The sequence below is a fragment of the Tenrec ecaudatus genome, chromosome 14 (genome assembly GCF_050624435.1).
Source record: "Tenrec ecaudatus isolate mTenEca1 chromosome 14, mTenEca1.hap1, whole genome shotgun sequence".
NCBI classification, from domain to species: Eukaryota; Metazoa; Chordata; class Mammalia; order Afrosoricida; family Tenrecidae; genus Tenrec; species Tenrec ecaudatus.
This window is the reverse complement of record NC_134543.1, coordinates 111,734,915-111,750,448: the sequence shown is the minus strand read 5'-3', so window position 1 is coordinate 111,750,448 and position 15,534 is coordinate 111,734,915. Positions and strand designations below refer to the sequence as shown.

The 15,534-nt window shown below is 42.9% G+C and overlaps 1 protein-coding gene across 6 annotated transcripts in view; it reads left to right on the top strand.

Moving 5' to 3' along the window:
• The window catches only part of GABPB1 (GA binding protein transcription factor subunit beta 1), a 79,461-nt gene that overhangs the window by 2,078 nt on the left and 61,849 nt on the right, over positions 1-15,534 (top strand). The window contains exon 2 of one of the 6 annotated variants that reach the window (XM_075532364.1): positions 14,977-15,073. The exons of the other annotated variants lie outside the window; for them this stretch is intronic. The gene's annotated coding sequence lies outside the window, so the exon portion shown is untranslated. The remainder of the gene's footprint in view (positions 1-14,976; positions 15,074-15,534) is intronic. 6 annotated transcript variants of the gene reach the window in all.

Here is a 15,534-nt window from a genome sequence, read left to right as displayed (position 1 = left end):
TGCCTGTTATCCTGGAGCCTCGTGAACATTTGAAAGTATTTTAAGTGTTTCAGTGTAATTTCATTAGTGGTTTTTAATGATGTACACAAGTAGAACATGAACCCCATACTATTATGTATTTGTGGAAACTTGGGTTTGCATATAATTTTCAGTGATAAGACACTAACAGAGCCCCAGATTGAAAAGTAATCCTGCGTTGGCACATTTGGTGGAACAAATAACACTTTCATAATGTGTGTGTATGTGTACCGTTAGTGTTCTGGTGTAGAATTCAGCTGGGTTTTCAAGGTTGGGATTTAGGTCAGAATCTGGATTGTGCAGGGTCCATGATGGGTGAAAGTGTAAAGCCATGTGTACTCCGGCTTTCTGGTTTTGATTGGAACTCTACTCTGAATCTGTCAGTCTGTAGTTCTCTACTGTGTGATCAACAGAAAGCATCTGGTCATTCTTCATGAAATTGTTAAAAAAACATGCCATGTGTATTTTCAGTGATTACGGTTTAAGTACATACCAAGTTGGATCTTGATCCATGTTTATTCTCCCCCCTCACCCATCCACCATGGCATCTTTAAAGTGTCTTTATAGATGGAGTGCTTCATCTCCTGTGAAATGTTCCCACCCCCATCTTTTTTTTGGGGGGGTCATTAAGTATGTTTGTTAGAAATAATAGGTAAAGCACACAAGTCGAGTTCAAAAGTCATGACATGAACTTTTGTCTGAGTAATCCAGTTTGGAGTATGCACAAGGCCCAGAGACAGTGCCTCTGCAGTATCCACAGTGTGGATGAAGTTCTACACCCACACAAATCTTCAAGTTCAGGGGCAGTTTTGTTTTTTGGGATTCATTCCTTTGGCCCCCATAGCTTTCCATTAGGAATTTTATTTTTATAGCACTGTTGTGTCTGTCTTGGGACCTCTAGTAGTAGATACACTTTTCTGAAGAGGTTTGTTTTTATCAAGCTCCCTAGAAGGTAGTTAGTTTCCTTAGTATGAGGGTGTCACGTTTCCTGTCAACAACAGGGCCCCGCAAAGAGATGATTGGCCAGGTCCTCGGTTGATGGCTTTAGGCACCTTTATTTAGGCTATGCCCATGACATGCATAAATGTAGAGGCTTAAGCTTGAAGTGATTTCTTCTTAGAGACAAAGCTGTTTGCAAAACCACTGATAAATCTGGAAATAGAAATCTCAATACTCTTAACCGTTTAAAAGGAATAATGATAACAGGCTGGCATTTAGAGTCCAAATCTCCCTCGTCGCCATTGAATCAATTCTGACTCATGGTGACCCTATAGGACAGGGTTTCCAAAGATCTTTACAGGAGCAGAGAGCTTCATCTGTCTCTCTCTCTCCCCCCCTCCCCCCACTTGTTGATTTCAGAATGTTAACCTTGTGGTTGGTTAGCAGCCCAAAATGTAACCAATTCATGAGGGGGGTGGGGTCTGTTAATAGTCAAACCCTAATGGACTTAAAGACTAGACCATTGTAATGGATTGTACATTTAATGTTAATTCTATGGCATAACTTTAAAAAAATAAATAATTTGAAGCTGGTTGAACAGTACAAGAGGAAGTTGTTAGCCCCACTTTTACCATGTTATCTGGCAGTTTCAATAAGTTCATGGAAAAGTGAAATTCAAAGTAGAGTGGGATGTTCCTGTAAACGTTCTGTAGCCGCCTCAGATACTGGGGGTAGGGTGTCAACTTTCCAGCAGTATGCTAACATCGTAAGTGGTACCTTACTTTTTTCTCAAACTTTAGTGTCAGGATCACCTGGAGAGCTCTTGGAAAGCAGGCCCAGGCTTGTTTTAAGTAGGGCAGGGCCTGGTGCCTCTGCATTTGTTCAAGTTACTCCAGGTGGCAGACACACAAGTATAAAAAGCACCTCCCCGGAGCATACTCATGAAATCAGTAGTAGTTTTCAGAAGATGAAAATGACAGAAATAGGTAGTCCAACGTAATAGAGCTAGTACGTGGTAAAGCCAAAACTTGAACTCAAGCAGTTTGCTCCAGAGCCAGTTACTCCACCTTCTCACTCCCATTTTTTTGGCATTCCACTCAACATATTTTTTCTCTTGTATAATTTTAATTAATAGGATAATGAACCATTTATAAACCATTTTTACCACTTTCTTTGTGTACCACTCAGTGGCATTAATGTAGTCAGTGTTGTGTAACCATCACTAGGGTTCCCAAAACTTTGCGAACTGTCTCTGTATCAATGAAACAGTAACTTTCCATTTGCTCATCCATCTCTTTTGTTCTGGAAACCTCAGATTTGTTTTCTGTGGGTGCATTTGCCTAGAGAGCCTGTGGACAGTGTTGTTCTCTGTGGGGTTTTGAGGCTGGGAACCTTCATGGGAGCAGGATGCCTCATCCACGGGGCAGCTAGGGGTTAGCTTCCCAACGCCTTAAGGGTTACTGTGAGTCAGAAATGACTCGGTAGCAGAGTATGCATTTGCCTAAAGCTTAAAAAAAAAAAACACCCTAAACACCTCACTGCCCCCTACGGAGTCAATTCTGACTCATAGTACAAGGAAGAACTGCCCCCTGTAGGTTCCTGAAACAAACTCAGGGAGTAGAAAGCCTGTTTCCCCTCAGCAGCTGGTGGTTTCAAACTGCTGAACTTGTGGTTAACAGCAGCCCAGTGTGTAACCAGTACCAGACCAGGGCTCCTCTTACATTTGCCTAAGGACCTCTGAGGCCACTGCAGTGGCCAAATGCTGAGCTGCTGATTGAAACCTAAGGCTGCTCCACGGAGGAAGATGTGTCCCTTCTGTAAGGAGCAAAGCCTTGAAAGCCCCCTGGGGCAGTTCTCCTCTGTCCTCTAGACTAGCCATGAGTCAGAATGGACTCGGCAGCTATGAAATGCTTCATGTATTTGCATGATCTCTCTGTATATTTGATTTAGTATTTTCAAGTTTCATTCATGTGGTAGCAGAGATCAGAATTTTACTCATTTTTATGCCTGGATAATATTCCAGTGTATGGACATACCACAATGGAGTTTGTGTGTTCTACCTTTTGTCTGTTTGAATAATATAGTAAATATTGGTATACAAGTATTGAGCCCCATTTCGAATTTGCATTTGGTATGTACCTAGAAGTAGGCCCTTTTTTTTCTGTTACTCGTTTCCAACACTCATTCAAAGAAGGGATAGCTAACCTTTATCCAGTACTTGATAAGTTTAAAGCATTTGCCAGAAAGCAGTGCCTTCTGCCTGTTGGAATCAACTCTGGATGACAGTGGGTTTTTTGGGTCGGGTCGTCATAACACGCTGCAGATCTTTGCTGGTGAGTTGATTCCAACTCAGAGGACCTTGTAGAACAGAGTAGAAATGCAGCCTGGGTTTCTAAGGCAGTATATTCTTTGTGGAAGCAGACTGCCACATCTTTCTCCCTTGGAACAAATGGCACATGGGTTTGAACCTCTGACCTTTCTGTTAGCTGACCCGTTTACTCTCGATGACTGTGATGTACAGTTACAAACAATGGAAAAGCTCCATAGTTGTTCTGGTCCATCTCGACATTGGACTACAAAGACATGAAAAGAAGTCATGGTGTATAGGGGAAAGATTTTTTTCCTCTTTTTTTTATTAAATGTTTTATTAGGCACTCATACAACTCTTATCACAATCCATACATCAATTGTGTAAAGCACATCTGTACATTCATTGTCCAAGGGGAAAGATTTAAAAGCGGTATGAATAGTATGATTCCACTTTAGAAAAAAAACCCAAACTGCTATATGGATATATAAAAATAATGGCAGAAGTTACTAATGTGGCTGTTTTCTCAGTGATTTTCTAGGTAATTTATCTGAATTTTCTAACCTTTAGTGAGCATATGTTATTTTGCATACTTGCAATTTAAAAATGTACTATTTCAGTTTTAAAAACATTTTCAGGCATTAACCTAAGTTGACCTTGGATTTTGTACTTTGTAGTTGATGAATGTTGACTTGGGAATTGCACATAAATGACTTCGTAAGTGCATGAAATACTTGTTTCAGTTCTATTTAAGAATTAATGTGTTTTAAATATAGAAAAATCCTACTGCCTCTTACCATCGACAGTATGTAGTTCTTAGCTTTGTTGGATTTCTTCATGTGTCATGTATTCAGTGTTGCGGTCATCCTGGATTAGTCAGTCCCTCTCTATTCTGTGACTTCAGGCAGTTTATGTAATTCTGCTGTGCTTCCTTTGTAACCTGGAGGTTAAATTATACTGCCTACCTCATGGTGGTGTTGAAGATCAAATGAGTTAATGCATGTAAGGTGATCAGGACAGTGCCTGCCATGTAGTTAATAGTATAGTAATTATTGGCCATGATTACTGTAGAATCACAATCCTTTATCCAAAACTCTCGGGAGCTAATGTGCTTTGGAATAAAGAACCTTCCAATGGAGTCCAATGCAACATCCCATTTCTTACATGTTACTATTTCTGCAGCAAAATGATGAATATTCACACTAAATGGGTTGAAGACTATGAATAGCTTTATGTCAGTTCAGGTAAGCTTTTACTGCCAAATGAATTACTTTGCTTCTCAGGACCTTGTTGGTTTTTGAAATTGCAGATCAGGAATCTGTAGAATATATACTGAATTTTGTGTCTTTAGTCTTAAAATGCATGCCTTTCATGTATTTTTTTCTGTAGCTGTATAACATGGTAAATTAAAAATTGAAGTGAAAATAATGAGAACTACTCGTTTTCCTTCCTTTTGAGGAACATGGTGACCTTGACACAGTGAGTTTATGACATCTGCATGCTTTATATGCATGCTCTATCACACCTGGAGGGTAAGATAAGTGATTCTTAGGGAGGCGAGAGAGAGCTCTAATGAGACGTCGAGTGTAACGCTCCATTTCATAGATGTGGAAACCGAGGTGTAGTCACCCACCGTCAGTCATACTATTAATTATACAACTGAACACGGACTTAGGTCACTTTCCCTTATGGCAAAACTTCCTGGGTGAGCAGCCCCTTCTCTCGCTTCTACCCTTGTTTCTACAGCTCTTAGCGTGTACCCAAAGCAAAACACATACTCAGGAGACTTGAGTACTAAGTCGGTCTCAAAATTTTGCTTGTATTCCATCCATCTTACTCCACAAAGGAATTGTGGTGGCCTTTGACAGTATAGATCCTTCAAAAGTATGAAATATTATACTTTACGCTGCAAATCGCAAGGCCAGCAGATCGCAATTAGCCACTGTAAAGAGTTACAATCTTAGAAATCCACGGGCAGATTGTACTCTGGCCTATGGGAGCACTGTGAGTTGGGATTGACTCCATGGCCGTGAATTTGGAGGTTTAAAAAACATTTTTTTTAAGGTAAAGTTAAAATCAAGACTAGAAGAAACACAGGAAAAATGGATTTGAACGGTATGGAATATAAGTGAATGATATAAAACTATCCCTCTCATCCTGTAAACCTTTTTACTGTGATTTTTATATATGCCCTCATGCAACTCTCTGTCCCTTATTCCCTGTGTAGTGAGTGACCTCCGCCTTCTCTTCCTCACGTATGCACACCGGCACGCAATCCTTAAATATGCTGTGAACTCGGCAACAGTCACTTTTCTCTTGTACCGGGCTCCTTGTCTGAGCCCACATCTTTCTACCGTCTCTGTCCTGTTTTCCCTCCCAAGGGCGGCATCTTTGTGGAGGAAGCTGTGTAACTATGGAGATTTTGTGGCCACTGTACATGTATGGCGAACACTTTAAAATGAGCCTGTGCCACTTGGTAGCAGTCGTTTTTTAAGTCTGATCTTTCAGTTGTTGTCTATGTAACTTTCCTCAATGCTATTGACTTTAACTTAAAAAAAAAGATAAGGGTAGGTACACTTCCACTCCCTCCCTAACCCCCATTGCCACGATGATGACTGTTTTATCTTTTCATCGTATTTTGGAAGAAGAACGTTCCTGAGCAATTTTGTTGTCAGACTTAGCCCCTTTTCCCTCTGGTCATTTTGTCATCTGCAATGATTTTACCTCCCAATCTTCAAATCTGTGAAAAATATGTAAAATATTTTAGGAGGGGAACAACGGCACTGTGATCAAGCTTTGCTATTCTGTTAGCCTCATTTCTTTCTTTCAAATTGCTTGAAGACCACAGTTGTACTTGCCGCCTTTAGCCTTTTCCCTGCTTCCTCCTTCACCTGCTGCAGTTTCAGAGTGGTGGGTGCCCTTGAGTCAATTCCACCCAAGGGCCCCAAAGTGTTTCCCCAAAGTGAGTCCTGTGGATCACCAGGACTGTCTCCCACAGAGTTGGAGGTGGGTTCAACTGCCAACCTTTCTTTGTCACCGAGTGCTTAACCAGCTGCAGTTTCCGAATACCCTATTCAGACTTCTGCTTTGAAGAACTTTCATGACATTTACACTTGTCGTTACCCAACCTGTTCTCACGTTTTCTGTCTTTGCCAGTTTCTCGTAGTAATTATTCTTAAACTTCAGTTACCTGTGATGTGTAAAAGAGGTTTTCAACAGTTATGGGACGGTAGAATGAAAAGATAATAGAATTTTTCCATGAACTTTTTGAGCTTTTTTCCCCTCATTTTAAAAATTTTATTGCAATGTATATATGCCAAACTAATTCACATGCAGATGTTCATTGAAAGTTATCCTTTTAATTTTAATTACATTTTAAATATCAGGGTAGACCAAATGGAATATATCAATAGTTCTACAGGTTACTTTGTGTTTGGTTTTTTTTAAAACAATTTATTAGGGGCTCATACAACTCTTATCACAGTCCATACATATACATACATCAATTGTATAAAGCACATCTGTACATTCTTTGCCCTAATCATTTTCTTTTTTTTTCTCTCTTCTTTTCTTTTTTTACAATTTATTAGGGACTCATACAACTCTTATCCCAATCCATACATATACATACATCAATTGTATAAAGCACATCCATACATTCCCTGCCCCAATCATTCTCAAAGCATTTGCTCTCCACTTAAGCCCTTTGCATCAGGTCCTCTTTTTTTTGCCCCTCCCTCCCCGCTCCCCCCATCACTTTTTGAGCTTTTACGACTCCAGTTGCTACCCACCAAGAGTAGGATGTAGAACATCACTGTGTGGACTGTGTTATGCCATTTGACCTTGGGGCCCCTTTTGACTATGTTCTTGGGCTCTTAGGCTCAATGACTCATTCCCTCAAGGTGTTTGCTTGAGTCTTAGAAGTTTTTATAACCGTCCTCTATGTTCTACCAAATTCATAGATATATTTGTAACAGATAAATACTCAACAAATATCCTCTGTCAAACGAGAGTGTGCGCAGATGAGTAGGGTTACTGCTGTTACTGCCTTTATTTCTTGCACTTGGTCCATCGTCTCCTCCTCTCCTCCCATCATTTGTTGCTGCCTTCCCTCTTACTGTATGCTACCTAAAGTGCTTTTTTTAATCCACTGCTTCTGAACTCTGAACAACCCGAGAGAAGTGGTATCGATTTTTGTACTCTTTATTGTGCCAAGCAAAGTGAATTGAACCTGTGTGGAATAAATATTTGAATAGATCATCTACCTTTTGCCCCAAATGTCTAATGATTCTCACCTGTCTGCAGGATAAAGTCTGAACTCTGTTTTCTGCTTTTCAGTGATTTTCAGCCCTGTTCCCTACTCCCTCACGTAATTGGCCATCCCTCTGTGATAGACCGTGCTCAGTCACAAGTCCACGGACACTTCCTTTCCTTTCTTTGGCTGTCAGAACTTAGTCATGTCAGAATGGGTCCCCGTTGTAGTGAACAAAGCAGCGGATAAAGTCCTTCTCCTTGGAGTTGACATTCTCCAAGGATATCGGGCTGGTGCTGAGCGCAGTAGCTTCACTCCAGTTGCAGTAAGTGCTGTGAACAGGGGAGAGCAGGGGCTCCTCAAACCACGGCCTGCCGAGGACATTTATCCGGCCCGCCGCGTGTTTTTGTCCATTTTGGTTTTTTACTTCAAAATAAGATATGTGCGGTGGGGTTGGTGCACTGGGAGCTGTCGGAGTGTGAGAGCGGGATGGGAACCTGGTAGCACTTTGTCTTTCTGCAGCTTCTCTGGGGGTGAGGTTTTCCAGAGTCACTTTGAACCCGCTGTTTACCTGTGTGCCAAGTGCGGCTGTGAGCTGTTGTCTAGCCGCTCCAAGCACAGCACTCGTCGCCGTGGCCAGCCTTCACGGAGACCCTCCACGATGCGTGGCCAAGCGGCCCCAGCGCCATCAGCCTGATGCCTTTAAGGTGTCCTGTGGTAAATGCGGCCACGGGTTTGGCCACGAGTTCCTCAATGATGGCCCCCAGCGGGGCAGTCCCGCTTCTGTATATTCAGCAGCTCCCTGAAGTTCATCCCTAAAGGCAACAAATCTGCCTCCCAGGGGAGGTAAGCGGGCAGCCCAACCCCAATCAGCCACAAGCATTGGTCACCCTTTAGAACTACAGCCTACTGTCCTTTCTGTCCTTCAGGCGGGGAGGGCAGGATGGGGGGGGGTGGTATTTCCTGATGACCCTACCCCCTGTGCCAGGACGGGGCCTAGGGCTGGTTCATCTTGGCCTCCGAGGCTCAAGGCTGGGACTCCGGTCTTAGGGTGTCTGTGTATTGAAAGACATAGCACCCTTGCATCTCTCCTCAGCTTGGCGGCCCCTCCCTGCCTGTCTGGTCTCATCCCTATGAGCCCCAATTCCCAAAGGGGCTCCAGCCCTCACCAGGGCCTGTGCTGACCCCCTAAATTGTGTGAGCAGATGCAACCACTACAAGGCCACGTCCCAGTCGGCGGCTCCAACCCGGTCACTGCATGAATCGCTCTGGTCATATCCTTCCAGGCTCACCAGGACACTGACGGTCTGTGACCTGCGGAGGCATGCAGGCCCATGGCACAGCCCCTGAGTCCCTGGTCTCCATCCGTGTGGGGGAGCAGCCACTGATCCATGGTCTTCCTACCAGTCCCCGGTGGGGTCTGTACCTGCCCAGCCTGCCCCAGCAGAGTACGTCCAGAGCTCGTGGTGGTGGCCTCACCCTCTCCAACTTTCTGAACTGATCGCCTGGAAACTAATAAAACAAGGAGCCCCAGCAGGCCGCCCTGTCCATGACTGGGTCTCTCTTCACCCTTTAAAAACAGTGCAGTGTGCATAGGACTTTGTTCATAGTTTTTAAAGCTATAGTCTGGCCCTGCAACGGTCTGAGGGACAGTGAACTGGCCCCTGTTTAAGAAGTGTGAGCACCCTGGGATAGAGGGAGCGTGGCAGGGAAAGCTGCTTTCCTTGGGTGAGTTGGAATGAGGAAGGGCGTCAGCCAAGCCATCAGGGAAGGAGAAGCAGAGGAAACTATCTGTAAGACCCTAAGGTCTGGGTGGGGTGGGGTGGGGGGGTGGTTCTTAGAGGCTCTGCAAGGAAACCACTACCTGAGCGCCTAGTATGTCCTGGAAAAATGGTTTACATTTTGGTATTTTTATTTAATAAAAGTTGCTGTGACTTTGGTAATGTTTTCTTTCCCTTATATGATTTGTTTCCATGTTTGCCATTAGCCTTAAGCGTCAGGCAGGCTATATCTTAGTTTTTTGTTCCTAGTAGTGTGATATTCTCTAAGCACTGTACAAAAATAAAAACACCCAACAACAAAACAATCAAACCCCAACAAAGCAAAACTGAAAAGTCCCAATCTTTAATTGAAAAGACTTTATAATCCGAAAGCAGTTCATATTTTAATGTTTTTAAAGTGATCTTAGGATATAGGTTTGTGTTGTTCAAACTGTGGGTCATATTCAATAGGTTATGAAAGTAGAAAATATCACACGTAACAAGTATTTTTTCATGAAAACTTTGTTTTAGTTATCTTAAGATAAGCACACTTATAAAATATCATTTGAAGACAAGACACATTTTAGAATTGAGACCTGCTGACCAAATGGATGATTCATGTCAGGAAAACTGGGATTTAAATAGTTATGAAATAGAGTGCTGGATGGCCTGTTTATTTTTCACTTAAAGCTAAATATACACGATTAAGATTTGTGTGTTCTAAAGGTGATTGGAATACATGATCATGTTTGTACTTTTGAATAATAAACTTGATAAAACCAAAATTTAAAGTTGATTCTGTTCTAAATAAGTCAATTTGAAACAGACTGGTGGGAATATTTGTAACATACATACCTCAGTGACAAATATAATGTACTACAAAGAGGCCATGAGAAAAATAAAAACAGGCTGTTTTAGAGGAATTAAGTGGCCAACAAAGATTTGATAATATATGTAACCTCAATTATTTGAGAGAGAGAATGAGAATAGTTTTATCCAGCCTACAGACAAACATTTTTAAGCAGCGTGGCAATATTAAGTATTGACCAATATCAGGAGGTAAATATAAATGACTTGATCATACAAGTTGGTGCAGCCAGGTTGGGTGTGAATTGCTGGGATGACTGGCAGGCACATATTAATGTAGGGGGCTGTGACTGGGAGTCGGCTTGCTGGCAGGGAGTTTCTGAGATCAGTGTAAAAGGAAGCACTGGTGGGCTGTGGATAAGGGTTGCACAGCTAACTGTAAGGTCGGTTTAAACCCACCAGCCACTCGAGAGGTGATAGGGTCTCTAAGAGTTGACTCGGTGACGGTGGGCTTGATCTGGTTTACTAATTTAAAATGCTTAAATACAAGCGTTTCATAATTCTGTCTGTTTCCTGCAGCAGAGGAGCACCTACTTGTCCATGTGAGTAAGGATGTACAAAGGTGTTCAGTGCAGCATTATGTACGATCATGAAAAAGTAGAAAAGTAAGAAAACAACCCTAAAATGACCAAGTAAACCAGTATATCCTTACTGTGGAATACTGTGTAGGAATGCGATATTATAATTATCCTGTACTGCTGACTGAAAAGTTGTAAAACAGTGTATATACTATGATAGCATTAATATAAGTGAGAAAAAAACCAAAAAAATATTTTAGGGGGATATTGCATATCAGGGCCTTCAAAAAGTTCATGGGAGGAGGAATGAGAAAATAATGGAGAGAGCTCCCTAATACGTGCATTGCTGCTGTTCTTTGCTGTCAGGTGGAGTTTGACTCATGCACCTCGTGCTACAGATGAGAACTTCATAAGGTTTTAGTAGAAGCAGATTTCTACACCTTGATAATTTAGTAGTAACTACATACTTGATCATCTCGATGGTAAAACATATCCTCTCTTTCTCTTCCCTTTTTTTGGGTGGGGGTGGGGGTGGAGGGTGGTGTGTGTGTGTGTGACTTAGAAAAAGTTTTGAATAAGGAAGTCACTTTCAGTTTGAAGTGTTCTTGGCAACTCACCACTCTGTACACAATGGGACAAAATACTGCCCCCTTCTGTACCATGCACACTGTGATCCATAAGGTTTTCATAGACCAGTGTTTGGAAGCGGATCTTCAAGTCTTTCTAGTCTATCTTAGTCAGGAAGCTCTCTTCCGACCCGTTCAGCATCATGGTAACATACAAACCTGACAGATGGGTGTGGCTGTGCATGATGTGCATCAGCCCGTGTGTTGCAATATGCATGATTATAGTGTTAAGTTTATAATTGAACTTTATAGTAGAGTGTAAAATTACTTCTTATACAGTCATGCCCTTGTTAATACTGGTTTGACTCCAGACCACCGAGGTAAAACAGCATTGTCATAAAGCAAAGTTAGCAAGTTTTGGTTTCCCAGAGCACAAGCAAGCTGTGTCTACACTGTATTTTAGTCTTTGAACTATGTGATAGAGTTGTGGCAAAGTTTCAATTACTGTGAGAATTGCATGCAGTTGGGAAAATGGCATTCATAGACTCGCTAGATGCAGGCTTGCCACAAACCTTTGGTTTGTTAAAGAAGCAGTATCTGTGAAGCACAATAAAGTGAAGTACAATAACACAAGGTGTACCTGTATAATATACTTGAGGTAATGGTGTGCTGTGGGAGTAGGAACCCTGGTAGTGCAGTGGTTAAAGCACCCCACCGCTAACCGAAAGTTTGGTAGTTAGAACCTGGGACAAAGCTGTGGCACTCTGCTTCCATAAAGATCACAGCCTTGGAACCCTATGGGGCAGCTCTCCCGTGTCCTGGGTTTGCTGTGTGTCAGACTTGACCCCACAACTGGCTGTGGGTAGGTTAAGACAGAGGTCTAATGTCAGCAAACCAGAAGCTTCACAACATCTGGGTGCTGCCTAACAAGTGCTTTACTCTGCAAGCTGGAGTTTTAACATTTTTTGAATGAGTAATATTTCAGAATTTAACCTCAGAGGCCCTAATTTATCCATACTGTTTTTACCCGAATTTTGACCCTTCCTACTGACCCCATTGCCATTGGGTGGATTCTGACTGAGTGTGAACGAAGTGGGTGGAGGGGCGTGGCGGGGGGGGGCATGGAGCACAGAGAAAGGCTGACTTGTGCACACACGCCAGGACTTGTGAAAGAGGTAAGCAGTTCTTTACGGGTGGATTTGGGCGTGAAAAAGTAGTACTTCAACGTCAGTACTTGTTGGAGATTTGAAAATGTAGCCATTTTCTACATGAAGCGAAGGTGTTTCAGGGAGTGGATTCCCACTCGAGCAACCTTCGGGACCGAGTGGAGCCGCTACTGTGGGCTTCCGAGGCTGGTTTTTATCTTGGCAGAGAGCCTCATCTTTCTGCCCCTGCTGACAATAATTTCCTGTTAAAATGCTGAAAAATGACAATGTTCCATAGAAGCCCATAATAATTGGAGTTCTTGTTTCAGTGAGAGAGAAAATAGGTGGAAGCTCTTCCTGTTCTTTCACCTCCAACCTGCTCTTTACTCTGAACAAGGGGCCACCCCTGCCTGTTTCCGCACTGCAGCCATTGAAAGGTGTAGGAAACATGATTTGGGAAATGCAGGCTTGGGTTGGACTAGCATTTGGGTTTCACTAGACCCTCTTACCTCACATGTATCTCTTATGTGTCCACTTGTATTGTCGTTCACTGTCATTAAATAAGCCTTGAGCTTAGCTTTAACTTTTGACTGAGATTGTCTACTGGTATCAGGGAACTATGACACTTTTTCTCCCTTAAGTGGTAAGGATAAATTAATAATAATATAAAGATAAAAATACAAACAATGAGTAAGAAAGAAAAGACCACCATCAGTATTTTAAAAGCCAGGGAAGCAATTTTTGTCATGGAGCAAGCAAGAAATACTTGCAGCATAATCAAGATTCCAGTGATATCTATTTGATAGTAAAGGTCTTAAGAAACCCTTGCCTGTGGCTAGAGCGGATCTGCCAGAGGCTTAATCCGACTCACCAGCTACTCTGCAGATGGGTTGTGGGCTCCACTGTCCTCTACAACCTTCTACAAGTTGGGTATTCACAATTTAAGCTCTCATACTTTTCCCTTTGTCATATTTGATTTTTGTTATTGCTGTCTTTGGGTCACACAACTGGTAGTGCTTCTTCCATGTGGACTTAGTGGTTTCTTCACTTGGTTGGCTGCTTGTTTCAATACAAGCCTTGAGGACCACAGACACTATTCTGACTGATAGCCGGGCACCATCTGCTTTCTTCACACTTTCCTGTAGCACCCTTATCTTCAGTGATCATTTTATGAAGGAGAGTGTCCAGCAGGGCCATATTATTAGAACTAACTCTTTAGATTGGGACTAGAGTTCAGTGGGAGCCCAGAATACATCTGCCTGTCCATGGATACGCACTATTCAGGTTTACTTTGGTGATCGTATTATGACAAAATCAAAACCCCTTAAGACCAACTACACCAACAGCAGCAACAAACCAACCAGCAAACAAACACCATCCCCGCCATTGTTAATCATCTCCCTGAGGTATAAAGGTGATTGCACTGGTAATATCTTTATACCGATGCCGCAGCACTGGACACTGTTGCTGTGAGGAGACTCACGTCAGTGCAGTTCCACCAGGAGCTGTAACCCACGAGTTATTGCCCTGCACCGGCGCTCCTCAACCTCCCTCCCTCACGCTGCGGGCCTTACATACCGTTCCTCATGTGGTGGTGACCCTCAACCATAACATTTTTGTTGCTACTTTATAACTGTAATTTTGCTGTTATGAGTCATCATGCAAATATCTCGTATGCAGGATGTATTTTCATTGATACAAAGTGAACATAATAAAAGCACAGTGAGAAAAAAAGCACGGTGATCCATCACAAAAATGTTGTAATTATATATTGTGAAATATTTCTAATTGCAAATCAATGAAATTTTGTCTTGAAACATGGTGTAGCATGGGCAACAGCCTTCATGCCAGGTACTCGTATGTGGGCGTGTCTGCATGTGGGGGACCCGCCTGGAGCGGTGTCTTGTCCTACACAGGTCCATCTCCCATTCATTTCAGCTCTGCTTCCCTGAAGCATGGGGACTGGTGCCAGGGGAAACTTCCGGGATCAATTCTCGCAAGTCCACCTCCTGGCCCAACAGATCCAGACCTGTCATGGCACTGAGGGGTTATCGAGGCTCTAAATATGTAGTGATTTGGGGTCCCTTTCCATTGGACAGCCACCAAGCTGGGCTTTTCCAATGACCGCCACTGCCACAGCCCCAGGGTGGCCACTCTGCTTCCTCTCTCATCCCGGTACCCCAGTCCTCAGTCCAAGGGTGCAGGCAAATTCAAAGCAGGGCTCAGTTCATTCAGCTACTCCTCTATTTTGTCCTTCTGGTGTAGCCCTGGGGGATGCCAGGCTGCTTGCAAGGTCAGCATCCAAGGTCATCATGGCATTGCATGGCTCACTGAGGGTTGAGTAGAAATGTATTCGTAGCATACACACAGGAATATAAAATCTGGTCCATTGTCCCCCTAGCCTAGGTTCCTACATTGTTTAGGACCCCTTCTCTTTGTGAGGTTTTTTTCTCCCCAGTCACCCACCATCCTCACCAACAGAACGATCAGTGTCTCCTCTGAAATGTAGATGTCCCCCTCCCCTGGTCTTGGCTTGATTTTCCTGTTTCCAACTTCTGTCGGGGTCCATTGATTGTTCCTGGCCTTGTCTTGATGTTGTACAGCCTCAAGCAGATGGTCTTCTCCCATGTCCCCCTCGAAGGAGTGACCCCAGGCAATGTAAGGTCTCCTTCTTCCTGCTGACTCTTGAAGTGCGCAAAGGTGAGTTGATGTACGTTCTTGGCTGGTAGGTAGCTTTCTCCCCTTCTGTGCAGGAATTGGGCCCTAAGATTTGTTTAATTGGTATTTTTCTTGATAGAAGTGGACTCTCACAATACTTGCCCTTTTGTGATTGACTTCCTTCATTCAGCATGATGGTTTCCAAGTCCTTCCATGTCAGTGCGTTGTTTCCTGAAGGGAACTCTGACTTACGGAATAAGGTTGGCAGGTATCAAGGGCCAGAATGAAACTCAACGTATGGATGAAAATGTGAAGTCTTATGAGGACCTGATGCCCAAGGGCTTAAGTGGAGAGCAAATATTTTGAGACTGATGAGGGCAATGAATATACAGATGTGCTTTACACAATTGATGTATTTATGGATTGTGATAAGAGTTGTATGAGCACCTAATAAAATGATTAAAGAGAAAAGAAAGGGTCAATACACCAAAAGGACATAACCA